The 13,574-nt window shown below is 42.2% G+C and overlaps 1 protein-coding gene across 4 annotated transcripts in view; it reads left to right on the forward strand.

Annotated features, from left to right (window-relative positions):
• Positions 1 to 755: 755 nt before the first annotated feature.
• dyrk1aa (dual-specificity tyrosine-(Y)-phosphorylation regulated kinase 1A, a) overlaps positions 756 to 13,574 on the forward strand; it is a 59,850-nt gene continuing 47,031 nt past the window's right edge. For all 4 annotated transcript variants that reach the window (XM_014137264.3, XM_014137267.3, XM_014137268.3 and 1 more), the window contains exon 1: positions 756 to 1,977. The gene's annotated coding sequence lies outside the window, so the exon portion shown is untranslated. The remainder of the gene's footprint in view (positions 1,978 to 13,574) is intronic.

Below are 13,574 nucleotides of genomic sequence, written 5' to 3' on the forward strand. Positions count from 1 at the left end.
GGTGGGGGTGCTTTGCTGCAGGAGGGACTGGTGCACTTCACAAAATAGATGGCATCATGAGGAAAGAAAATGTTGTGGATATATTGAAGCAACATCTCAAGACATCAGTCAGGAAGTTAAAGCTTGGTCGCAAATGAGTTCCAAATGGACAATGACCCCAAGCATAGTTCCAAAGTTGTGGCAAAATGGCGTAAGGACAACAAAGTCAAGGTATTGGAGTGGCCATCACAAAGCCCTGACCTCAAACCTATAGAAAATGTGTGGGCAGAACTGAAAATGCATGTGCGAGCAAGGAGGCCTACAAACCTGACTCAGTTACACCAGCTCTGTCAGGAGGAATGGGCCAAAATTCACCCAACTTATTGTGGGAAGCTTGTGGAAGGCTACACAAAACGTTTGACCCAAGTTAAACAATTTAAAGGCAATGCTACCAAATACTAATTTAGTGTATGTAAACTTCTGACCCACTGGGAATGTGATGAAAAAATTAAAAGCTGAAAGAAATCATTCTCTGTACTATTATTCTGAAATTTCACATTCTTAAAATAAAGTGGTGATCCTAACTGACCTAAGACAGGGAATTTTTACTAGGATTGAATGTCAGGAATTGTGAAAAACTGAGTTTAAATGTATTTTTCTACGGTGTTTGTAAACTTCCGACTTCAACTGTAACTGTTTGTTACATGCAATATGTTTTGTGGACTTCACAGGACAGATGTTGATCTCCGGTTTTGTAATGAAACAAATGTGTGGTTGAATTTATTCTTTATTCTTCTTATTGTCTCGGCTTTAGGCCTATATATCACGATGTCAAGGCACATGAACTAACTGGATTATAGAGCAAACAATGCAATTATCACAACACAGGTTGTAATATGGTTTCTTTTTTTTCCTGGCTTGGCTTTCCCGGTGATTTTGACCACGCACCGCTACTGACGAAACATACATTTACTGTATCATACTTTATAGTGTTTGGCTTTACGTACAGAATAATACAAAATGCTATGAGACCAGGCTGCAGCGGTTGACTGACTCCCCATAGACTGTAAAAAGAAGGGTCAGACATCCAATCTAGTTTATGTACACTCAGCATTGGTGGTAAGGTAATGAATGTCCCAGGTGTTGTTTCACCCGTTCGGTGGTGACCCAACCGAACACTTTCTCGTGTCAAGGAGTTTAGCCAGAGAGAATAGCTAAAAGAGTATATCTGGTTTAGCTCCCACAATCACTCCTATGACCCGCCCACTTTCAAACATTTTGATTGGCAGTTTCTATGACAACTGCACGGTCTTTTTCTGCGTCATTGGTCCATACGGGAACTTCTTCGTTTGATAGACAGTCGTCATGGTAACGTTCTTTTTCAGCCTCCATTTTGTTAGACACTTTCGTTTTTCCCCAAAGTATGTACCTTCCTGCCGGAATAGTAAATCCACTGATCAGAGTAATGACATGTACATTGACACTTATGCCCAGACAGAAATTGGTTATTATAATGAAAGGGGTTGGTAGATGTGCTACAACGGCGCTTACTGAGTACATTGGTTTACTGTAGTTTCTATGGTCTTCCGCCGGGCCGGTACGCTGCGCAGGTTTGGAACGCGCGCCATTTTGTGACATTTACAAAAAAAGCTTTCTTCAAGAAAACAGGGTCTTCAAGTTTTTTCCGTGTTTAAAAAAAACCGATACTCTCCCTGAAATGGAAGTATCGACCAGCTAATGGCCTACATCGAAATGTTGGTTTCTCTATGGTCAGATCGAATAAGTTTCTGCTGTTGACGGTGGTGGCGAGTTGACGGAGAGGCGCTGTTGATTTGGAAACAGAATTGACATCTACTCAGAGGAGTGAGGGTTGTACGTTGGGAAATCTGGGGGGGCTCCATGGAGAAGAGACTGTATTCAATAATTCGCCGTAAGGCATTGGGGATTGTAAATGAGGATATTTTTCTGGAATAGGGAGACTGACAGGCAGCGACAAAGGTAAGTTTGTACTGTCGTTCTAACTGTAGCTAGCCATACTAGCCAGTCACAGTGCTAACGTTACCATTGTAATGGTCTAATGGGCTCACACACACACAAACTAGCTAGCTAACGTTAGCTGGTAATGACCTGACCATTCAACGTTCTATAATGTTTCCTCTTTTTGGTGGGAAAACGTGCACCCACATATTGACAGTACGATGACAAGCAGTAACGAGTAACATCAGGCCTAGTTAACAATATGAATCGTTAATAACATTACTAAGTTCAACGTTAACTCGCTACTGTAACTGCTTAGGCCATGTTGGTGTAGTTGTTAGCTAACTTTCCCTTGCCACAGTTAACTTAACGTTAGCTAGCTAGAACCCTAGCCTTACTCCATTCCAGTAACGTTAGGTTAACTAGCAATCTAGCTAACGTTTATTCAATGCAGCTGGCTAACATGGATAGATATGAAACTTAGCTAACTACCTACAGTAACATCTTGCCTTTAATGTAATTCAGTAGAAGGCAGTGTTGCTTGCTAACTGGACCTTTGCTATTTCAGCAAGCTAGATTAGATTAACTAGTTAGGTCATAACGTTAGTTGGGTAACTAACGTTAGTTTGCTAGTTACCTAGCTAACGTTAGCTACATAGATAGTAGCGTGTAAAAACATAGTCACGTTGCTAGTAGTAGCGTTAGAAAACATAGCTGGCTAACGTAGCAGGCGTAAAATACACGCCTGAAACTAGATCCCTCTAAATACTGGTCTTGACAAGAAGAAAAAAAACTGTCGGGGGAGGTTCTCTTCTGTACTGTTCAACCAATCCAGTAAATGTGGAGGAGTTAGGATGGAGTGTTGCCTTCAAAACTTCAAAAAGCGGAACTCACGTCACAGGCTCTCTTTTAATTTCCCCTGAAAACCGGAACATCCGGTTGTTGGGGACTTGGCAGAGGCTACTAGCTACCTACTGCTTCGCTACTGTTTGTTAGTGCATCATTCCATATTGGTTAACGTTAGCTAGCTAACATTAGCAGGTCCACGTTGTGTTGATGATCTTGTAGCTTTAGTAACATGATTGATAGAATAAGCTGGCTACAAAGAGTAACTCCACCTCAGGCAGCTGGGTTCAATAGAGGGGATACCAATCATATGTTGCCTTCCAGCTAGCAAACACCTGCTACCTTGGCAAGTCATCAGTTTCCAAAGAGATGCGAGCATTGATTGATAGTCAGCTAATAGCTAGTCATAAGGATGGGGAGCTTATCCACTTCAACACATTCATTCTTGATACTGTGTTATCAACGAGCTATCGAATGCTAATATGCTCACGTTGACCTAGTGTGTTTGGTGATGAAGTTCGCTAGCAAACATGTTGACCCTAGTGTAATCGTGGTCATGGTTCAGTTGGGCTGATGGTAGCCACTGACTTGGTTATTTACAAATTGAAATTGAATGAGGAATTTTGTAGCTGACACGAACAGTTGAATTTAAGTTCCAGATCACAGTACATGATACACTTGTTGACAAAAGTATTCACTGACTGAAGCATCAAGTTCAGTGGGGGAAACTAAACTTATTAATTTGAGAACTCACATGAGAGGTAGACCGCAGCAGGCACTAGTATGTTTTTGATGGCGCGCTATTTAGGACAATGTAACTTCTTGAATAAATTCCTCCTCTTCATAAGTATTGGATAAGGCCCATAGTTTACATTTACAGTCAACTGATCATTGTTATGTAGTAGCACCTGCTCACCAGGAGATGTTTTCAGTTCATAGTCACTCTCTTGGTCTCTTTTAGTACATAATATCATATCAACCTCATGGTTGAATCAGCGAGTTGCTAACTTCGGCCTACTATAACAGCTACAAGAGTCATGGACAGCAATAGCAAAGCACCTTTTCTATAGTAAAGTTTGCGAATGGTATGGGTAGATCTCAAGTTGGCCTTAGTTTGAAGTCTGTCTGGTTGGTCAATCAGTGTTATCTTGTGACGCTATAGGCTCAGCCTAATTGTTTTGAAAGTTGGGATGCACCAATACAATTTTTTGGGGCGATACCGATATCTGATATTTTCCTTGCCAAAAAAACAAACAATACCGATAACCAACATTTTAGCGCCCTTTTAAGCATTCTAGTACAGTTAAATAGTTAACCAACACACATGGACACAGCGGTCTAAGGCACTGCATCTCAGTGCAAGAGGTGTCACTACAGTCCCTGGTTCGAATCCAGTCTGTACCACATCCGGCCGTGATTGTGAGTCCTATAGGGCAGCGCACAATTGGCCCAGCGTCGTCCGGGTTTGGCCCAGGGTAGTCCGTCATTGTAACAATAATTTTTTTCTTAACTGACTTGCCTAGTTAAATAAAGGTTCCACACCACACTGACCAAAAAGTTATTTTGTTGGCATTTACGTATGTCCCCATTACCAGTAAAACATATTCACAACCTATTTCTTTCACTTGCTGTGCTGTTTCGTTGTTCATTTGTTCAGTCGCTTTATTCTCAACCACGATTTCATCATACATGTCAAGCAGTGAAGTTTCAGCTCTGTCTGTCCGTGGCCTCTCTTCCTCGGTGCGTACTGTCACTGTGTCCGTATTCATCTGTGTATGTCCAGCTGTATGTCCAGATGTGTATGTAACATTTCACGTAAACCCTGTTTCTTGTCTACTCGAAGTAGTGGTCCTTCTATCGAGCATGGTGGTGACACAGTAAAGAGGCTCAGAGAGAATGCCACCGACTCGCTTGTTCACAGCCTTGAGTACTTTTGTAAGTTTTAACCCCATGGTCTATGTCGGCAGTTTTGTTGAGCAGGTGTTTCAATGCCATGACAGAGGGTATCACGTCTGCTGCAGACGCAGTTGATTAGCTTATTTCTCGAGTCAGTTGTTCAAATGGTGCTAGGAGTGTGACCATGTTTCAAACATGTTCTCAAATGCCATTGAAATGGCAGCAGCAGTATGAGAACCAGCACATTCCTGAGCATGTAATACGGCTTTCATCAGTACGAAATCCTTGTCGACCCACTGTGCTGTCAGACTCCGCATGCTCATGAGGCTGACATCGCTGGTCCAAATGTCTGTCGTGAAGCTAATAGCAGTGACGCTCCATAGCAAGTAGCTCAGATGTACGTTTCAACAATACTGTGTAACTGGTAGGGCAAATCTGAAAAATAGTGTGTACTGGGGCTCGACCAGTTGGCGAAAGCCAACATCATCCACGACAGAGGACGGTTGATTGTCAAGGGCAATGGATTCCATTATCTTGGCGTTAATGGATTTTGCCTTTCAGTTGTCTCGCTGAAATTTTCTTACTCTTCAAATGACTGCTCGACTTGAACTTGTTGTTGTTGGAAATGTGCGCTTAGTATTTTTCGGATTTTGTTCTGTGAAGCACTGTATTTTTCGTGGCGTCATTACGCCATCTACTTAAGTTATATAGGTATGCACGTCAGCTTTGACATCGGTTTTGCACCATGGCGTTAAACTAGACATCGGGCCGATGTTTGCATTTTAGGCTAATATCGTCTGATTCTGATATGCTCACCGATATATCGTGCATCCCTAATTGAAAGGGGCTTCTGCTTCAGGGGCTTCTGCTTCATGGTTGATTCCTTGGAAACAGAATTACCTCATGGACACATTCTTTATTTAGGCTACTTATAGAAAACTTCCATGCTGAGTGTACTTTACAATAAGCATTTGTGTTCTCTCTGCCTTTGACTTGACTTTAATCACAGCAGCAAACTCCTCAACAAGTGATTACACGGTCATCTGTATTTTAAGATTCCTGCCAGTAATTTCTATGCCGGTTCATATTTGACTGTTTTTGGCTGTGTATGGGTAATAGCCAAGGAAAAAGAAAGCTGTTTTTACATTCAGTTATTTTCAACACAAATGTGTCTAATGAACATTAGGCCTATATTCAACATGAATGAGAACCGTGTGTGCACCTACACGGATGTTGATGGAAATGTTGCTGCACCAACTTTGGAAGGATTTTCAAACGTAGGCCTAAACTGTATTTTCCCCATATCATAATCGGTTGAGATTCATTGTCTATCTCTGTGATGAAATGTCTATTTTTACTGTAGAATACGCACTGAAAGTAGTGTGGAAAGTAGCCTTGTAGTTTTTGAACTTCTTGAATGGTCTTCAATGGGCAAAAACGTAGCACAATGGTTGTCAGCGAAAAAATTTAAAAGGTCCAATGCAGCCGTTTTATCTCTATAAAATCATTTCTGGGTCACAATGAAGTACCTTACAATTAAAGGGATACTTCGGGATTTTGCCAATACCCTTTATCTACTTCCTCAATGTCAGATGAACTTGTGGATACCATTTTTATGTCTCTGTACAGTATGAAGGAAGTTAGAGAAAGTTTAGTGAGCCAATGCTAATTAGCGTTAGGGCAATGACTGGAAGTCTGTGGGTATCTACTAGCATGCTAGACTTCTAGTCGTTCTTATGCTAGTTAGCAATTGCGCTGGTTAGCAACTTCCTTCAAACTGCACGCAGGGACATAAAAAAAGGATATTTACGAGTTCATCTGACTCTGGGGAAGTGGATTAGGGGCTTACAGACAGGCCGCGGTAAACGGCAATTGAACAGCAAGAAAATCCACCTATCGTATGTAGTGATCAAATGTTATTTGTCACATGCTACAAATACAACAGGTGTAGACCTTACCGTGAAATGCTTACTTACAACCCCAACCCCTTAAGGAAATATTTACTAAATAAACTAAAGTATAAAATAACGAGGCTATATACAGGGGTTACCGGTACCAAGTCAATGTGCGGGGGTACACATTAGTTGAGGTAAATGACTATGCATAGATAATAAACGGTGAGTAGCAGCAGCAATGTAAAAACAAAGGGGGGGGGGCTGTGTCAAAGCAAATAGTCCGGGTGGCCATTTGATTAATTGTTCAGCAGTCTTATGGCTTGGGGGTAGAAGCTGTTAAGGAGCCTTTTGGATATATATAACCAAATATAAAATATATATATAACCAAATATAAAATATATAACCAAATATAAAATATATACAGTGGGGAGAACAAGTATTTGATACACTGCCGATTTTGCAGGTTTTCCTACTTACAAAGCATATATATACTGCTCAAAAAAATAAAGGGAAAACTAAAATAACACATCCTAGATCTGAATGAATGAAATCATCTTATTAAATACTTTTTTCTTTACATAGTTGAATGTGCTGACAACAAAATCACGCAAAAAATAATCAATGGAAATCCAATTTATCAACCCATGGAGGTCTGGATTTGGAGTCACACTCAAAATTTAAAGTGGAAAACCACACTACAGGCTGATCCAACTTTGATGTAATGTCCTTAAAACAAGTCAAAATGAGGCTCAGTAGTGTGTGTGGCCTCCACGTGCCTGTATGACCTCCCTACAACGCCTGGGCATGCTCCTGATGAGGTGACGGATGGTCTCCTGAGGGATCTCCTCCCAGACCTGGACTAAAGCATCCGCCAACTCCTGGACAGTCTGTGGTGCAACGTGGCGTTGGTGGATGGAGCGAGACATGATGTCCCAGATGTGCTCAATTGGATTCAGGTCTGGGGAACGGGCGGGCCAGTCCATAGCATCAATGCCTTCCTCTTGCAGGAACTGCTGACACACTCCAGCCACATGAGGTCTAGCATTGTCTTGCATTAGGAGGAACCCAGGGCCAACCGCACCAGCATATGGTCTCACAAGGGGTCTGAGGATCTCATCTCGGTACCTAATGGCAGTCAGGCTACCTCTAGCGAGCACATGGAGGGCTGTGCGGCCCCCCCAAAGAAATGCCACCCCACACCATGACTGACCCACCGCCAAACCGGTCATGCTGGAGGATGTTGCAGGCAGCAGAACGTTCTCCACGGCGTCTCCAGACTCTGTCACGTCTGTCACATGTGCTCAGTGTGAACCTGCTTTCATCTGTGAAGAGCACAGGGCGCCAGTTGCGAATTTGTAAATCTTTGTGTTCTCTGGCAAATGCCAAACGTCCTGCACGGTGTTGGGCTGTAAGCACAACCCCCACCTGTGGACGTTGGGCCCTCATACCACCCTCATGGAGTCTGTTTCTGACCGTTTGACCAGACACATGCGTATTTGTGGTCTGCTGGAGGTCATTTTGCAGGGCTCTGGCAGTGCTCCTGCTGCTCCTCCTTGCACAAAGGCGGAGGTAGCGGTCCTGCTGCTGGATTGTTGCCCTCCTACGGCCTCCTCCACGTCTCCTGATGTACTGACCTGTCTCCTGGTAGCGCCTTCATGCTCTGGACACTACGCTGACAGACACAGCAAACCTTTTTGCCACAGCTCGCATTCATGTGCCATCCTGGATGAGCTGCACTACCTGAGCCAATTGTGTGGGTTGTAGACTCCGTCTCATGCTACCACTAGAGTGAAAGCACCGCCACCATTCAAAAGTGACCAAAACATCAGCCAGGAAGCATAGGAACTGAGAAGTGGTCTGTGGTCACCACCTGCAGAACCACTCCTTTATTGGGGGTGTCTTGCTAATTGCCTATAATTTCCACCTGTTGTCTATTCCATTTGCACAACAGCATGTGAAATTTATTGTCAATCAGTGTTGCTTCCTAAGTGGACAGTTTGATTTCACAGAAGTGTGATTGACTTGGAGTTACATTGTGTTGTTTAAGTGTTCCCTTTATTTTTTTGAGCAGTATATATATATATATATATATATATATATATAAAATTGTGAATTGCCCATCAGTTTGAAAGAAATTAAGATATGATATTTAGGTCATATTGCCCAGCCTTCCACAGTCTACATCAGCTGGTGCGCAGCGGCGAAGCAAACAATGAGTGTGGACAGGCAGGATCCGCTCCAGTTCCAAACATAGGTTATACATGGCGCAAGCGACACTCTTGCTTCCCCGTAACCACCAGTCACCAGCCTACTATTTAGGTTTGCCTGGTTAAAGGGGCAGTGCCGTTAACTTGTTTTTCCATAAAAAAAAAAAAAAAAAAAGATATTTCCTAGGGCTGACCCAATTTAGTCGACTGGTTGATTGTTTGGTTGGTCGGCTGTTGGTCGAGTGATTTCTTTTGTCGAGCAGTAGCAAATATATATTTTTTTATGCCACACGAGACACCTGTCTAATTTGCACCTGTGTCAGTGAACTTATCCATTGCGGAGGCCGCAGGGATGGCACAGTCCAAGAAGAAGAAGGGGAGTGTGGCTAACATGCACAATGCACGTCTCTCTCCAGAATGCCCTCTCCCGCCAATTTGTGTGCAATCATTGTTTCATAATTTCATTGTCTGAATTGTTTGCCTTCGATTGTTAATGTCTATCAATTGCCCATTACATATACACTACGTGACCAAAAGTATGTGGACACCTGCTCGTCGAACATCTCATTCCAAAATCATGGGTATTAATATGGAGTTGGTGCCCCCTTTTGCTGATATAACAGCCTCCACTCTTCTGGGACAGATTTCCACTAGATGTTGAACATTGCTGCGGGGACTTGCTTCCATTCAGCCACAAGAACATTAGTGAGGTTGGGCACGGATGTTTGGCGATTAGGCCTGCCTCGCTGCTGGCGTTCCAATTCATCCCAAAGGTGTTTGATGGTGTTGAGGTCAGGGCTCTGTGCAGGCCAGTCAAGTTCTTCCACACCGATCTCAACTAACCATTTCTGTATTGACCTAGCTTTGTGCAGCTGCTCGGGCCTTGGAAACCCATTTCATGAAGCTCCCGACGAACAGTTATTGTGCTGACGTTGGTTCCAGAGGCAGTTTTGGAACTCGGTAGTGAGTATTGCAACCAAGGACAAATTATTTTTATGTGCTTCAAATCAAATGTATTTGTCACATACACATGGTTAGCAGGTGTTAATGCAAGTGTAGCGAAATGCTTGTGCTTCTAGTTCCGACCATGCAGTAATATCTAACAAGTAATATAACCTAACAATTCCACAACAACTACCTTGTACACACAAGTGTAAAGGAATGAATACGAATATGTACATAAAAATATATAAATGAGTGATGGCCAAACGGCATAGGCAAGATGCAGTAGATGGTATGGAGTACAGTGTATATATATACAGTGCCTTGCGAAAGTATTCGGCCCCCTTGAACTTTTCGACCTTTTGCCACATTTCAGGCTTCAAACATAAAGATATAAAACTGTAATTTTTTTGTGAAGAATCAACAACAAGTGGGATACAATTATGAAGTGGAACGAAATTTATTGGATATTTCAAACTTTTTTAACAAATAAAAAACTGAAAATTTGGCCGTGCAAAATTATTCAGCCCCCTTAAGTTAATACTTTGTAGCGCCACCTTTTGCTGCGATTACAGCTGTAAGTCGCTTGGGGTATGTCTCTATCAGTTTTGCACATCGAGAGACTGAAATTTTTGCCCATTCCTCCTTGCAAAACAGCTCGAGCTCAGTGAGGTTGGATGGAGAGCGTTTGTGAACAGCAGTTTTCAGTTCTTTCCACAGATTCTCGATTGGATTCAGGTCTGGACTTTGACTTGGCCATTCTAACACCTGGATATGTTTATTTGTGAACCATTCCATTGTAGATTTTGCTTTATGTTTTGGATCATTGTCTTGTTGGAAGACAAATCTCCATCCCAGTCTCAGGTCTTTTGCAGACTCCATCAGGTTTTCTTCCAGAATGGTCCTGTATTTGGCTCCATCCATCTTCCCATCAATTTTAACCATCTTCCCTGCCCCTGCTGAAGAAAAGCAGGCCCAAACCATGATGCTGCCACCACCATGTTTGACAGTGGGGATGGTGTGTTCAGGGTGATGAGCTGTGTTGCTTTTACGCCAAACATAACGTTTTGCATTGTTGCCAAAAAGTTCGATTTTGGTTTCATCTGACCAGAGCACCTTCTTCCACATGTTTGGTGTGTCTCCCAGGTGGCTAGTGGCAAACTTTAAACAACACTTTTTATGGATATCTTTAAGAAATGGCTTTCTTCTTGCCACTCTTCCATAAAGGCCAGATTTGTGCAGTATACGACTGATTGTTGTCCTATGGACAGAGTCTCCCACCTCAGCTGTAGATCTCTGCAGTTCATCCAGAGTGATCATGGGCCTCTTGGCTGCATCTCTGATCAGTCTTCTCCTTGTATGAGCTGAAAGTTTAGAGGGACGGCCGGGTCTTCGTAGATTTGCAGTGGTCTGATACTCCTTCCATTTCAATATTATCGCTTGCACAGTGCTCCTTGGGATGTTTAAAGCTTGGGAAATCTTTTTGTATCCAAATCCGGCTTTAAACTTCTCCACAACAGTATCTCGGACCTGCCTGGTGTGTTCCTTGTTCTTCATGATGCTCTCTGCGCTTTAAACGGACCTCTGAGACTATCACAGAGCAGGTGCATTTATACGGAGACTTGATTACACACAGGTGGATTCTATTTATCATCATTAGTCATTTAGGTCAACATTGGATCATTCAGAGATCCTCACTGAACTTCTGGAGAGAGTTTGCTGCACTGAAAGTAAAGGGGCTGAATAATTTTGCACGGCCAATTTTTCAGTTTTTTATTTGTTAAAAAAGTTTGAAATATCCAATAAATTTCGTTCCACTTCATGATTGTGTCCCACTTGTTGATTCTTCACAAAAAAATACAGTTTTATATCTTTATGTTTGAAGCCTGAAATGTGGCAAAAGGTCAAAGTTCAAGGGGGCCGAATACTTTCGCAAGGCACTGTATGAGATGAGTTATGTAGGGTATGAAAACATATAAAGCGGCATTGTTTAAGGTGGCTAGTGATACATTACATCAGGATGGCAAGATGCAGTAGATGGTATAGAGTACAGTATATACATATGAGATGAGTAATGTAGGTTATGAAAACATTATATAAAGTGGCATTGTTTAAAGTGGCTAGTGATGCATCTAATTACATCAAGATGGCAAGATGCAGTAGATGGTATAGCGTACAGTATATACATATGAGATGAATAATGTAGGTTATGTAAACATATAATATAAAGTGGCTAGTGATAAATTGATTACATCAATTTTCCCATTATTAAAGTGGCTTGAGTTGAGTCAGTATGTTGGCAGCAGCCACTCAGTGTTAGTGATGTCTGTTTAACAGTCTGATGGCCTTGAGATAGAAGCTGTTTTTCAGTCTCTCGGTTCCAGCTTTGATGCACCTGTACTGACCTCGCCTTCTGGATGTTAGCGGGGTGAACAGGCAGTGGCTCAGGTGGTTGCTGTCCTTGATGATCTTTTTGGCCTTCCTGTGACATCGGGTGGTGTAGGTGTCCTGGAGGGCAGGTAGTTTGCACCCGGTGATGCGTTGTGCAGACCTCACTACCCTCTGGAGAGCCTTCCGGTTATGGGCGGAGCAGCTGCCGTACCAGGCGGTGATACAGCCCGACAGGATGCTCTCGATTGTGCATCTGTAAAAGTTTGTGAGTGTTTTTGGTGACAAGCCGAATTTCTTCAGCCTCCTGAGGTTGAAGAGGCGCTGCTGCGCCTTCTTCACCACGCTGTCTGTGTGGGTGGACCATTTCAGTTTGTCCGTGATGTGTACGCTGAGGAACTTAACTTCTATGGGCTAGGTGGGACGCTAGCGGGACACAGCCAATGAAATATCAGGGCAGCAAATTCAAAAACAACAAAATGTCATAATTCAACTTTCTCAAACATACAACTATTTTACACCATTTTAAAGATACACTTCTCCTTGATGTAACCACATTGTCCGATTTCAAAAATGCTTTACAGCGAAAGCAAAACATTAGATTATGTTAGGAGAGTACATAGACAAAAATAATCACACAGCCATTTTCCAAGCAAGGACATGTGTCAATAAAACCCAAAACACAGCTAAATGAAGCACTAACCTTTGACGATCTTCATCAGAAGACACTCCTAGGACATTATGTTACACAATACATGTATGTTTTGTTCGATAAAGTTCATATTTATATCCAAAAACAGCATTTTACATTGGCGTGTGATGTTCAGAAAATGTATTCCCACCAAAACGACCGGTGAATGTGCACATCAATTTACAAAAATACTCATCATAAACGTTGACAAAATGTAAAACAATTATTTAAAGAATTATAGATAGACTACCCCTGGATGCAACCGCTGTGTCAGATTTTAAAATAGCTTTATGGAGAAAGCACATTTTTCAATATTCTGAGTACATAGCTCAGTCATCACGGTGAGCTATACAGACACCCGCCAAGTTCGTGTCAACCTAAACTCAGAATTAGTATTAGAAATATTCTCTTACCTTTGCTGATCTTCATCAGAATGCACTCCCAGGACTGCTACTTCCACAAGAAATGTTGTTTTTGTTCCAAATAATCCATATTTATGTCCAAATACCTCCGTTTTGTTCATGCGTACAGATCACTTATCCAAAGGCATAACGCGTGGGCGTGGAACCAGAGACGAAAAGTCAAAATGTTCCATTACCGTACTTGTCAAAGCATGCATGTCAAACGCTGTTTAAAATCAGTCTTTATGGTATTTTTAACGTAAAGTTGCGATAATATTTCAATTGGACAATAGCGTATTCATTCAAGGAGAAAAAGAAGGAACAGCGTGCTCGCATGACCGCACATATCCA

The sequence above is a fragment of the Salmo salar genome, chromosome 13 (assembly GCF_965601325.2).
Source record: "Salmo salar chromosome 13, fSalSal1, whole genome shotgun sequence".
In the NCBI taxonomy this organism is placed as follows: Eukaryota; Metazoa; Chordata; class Actinopteri; order Salmoniformes; family Salmonidae; genus Salmo; species Salmo salar.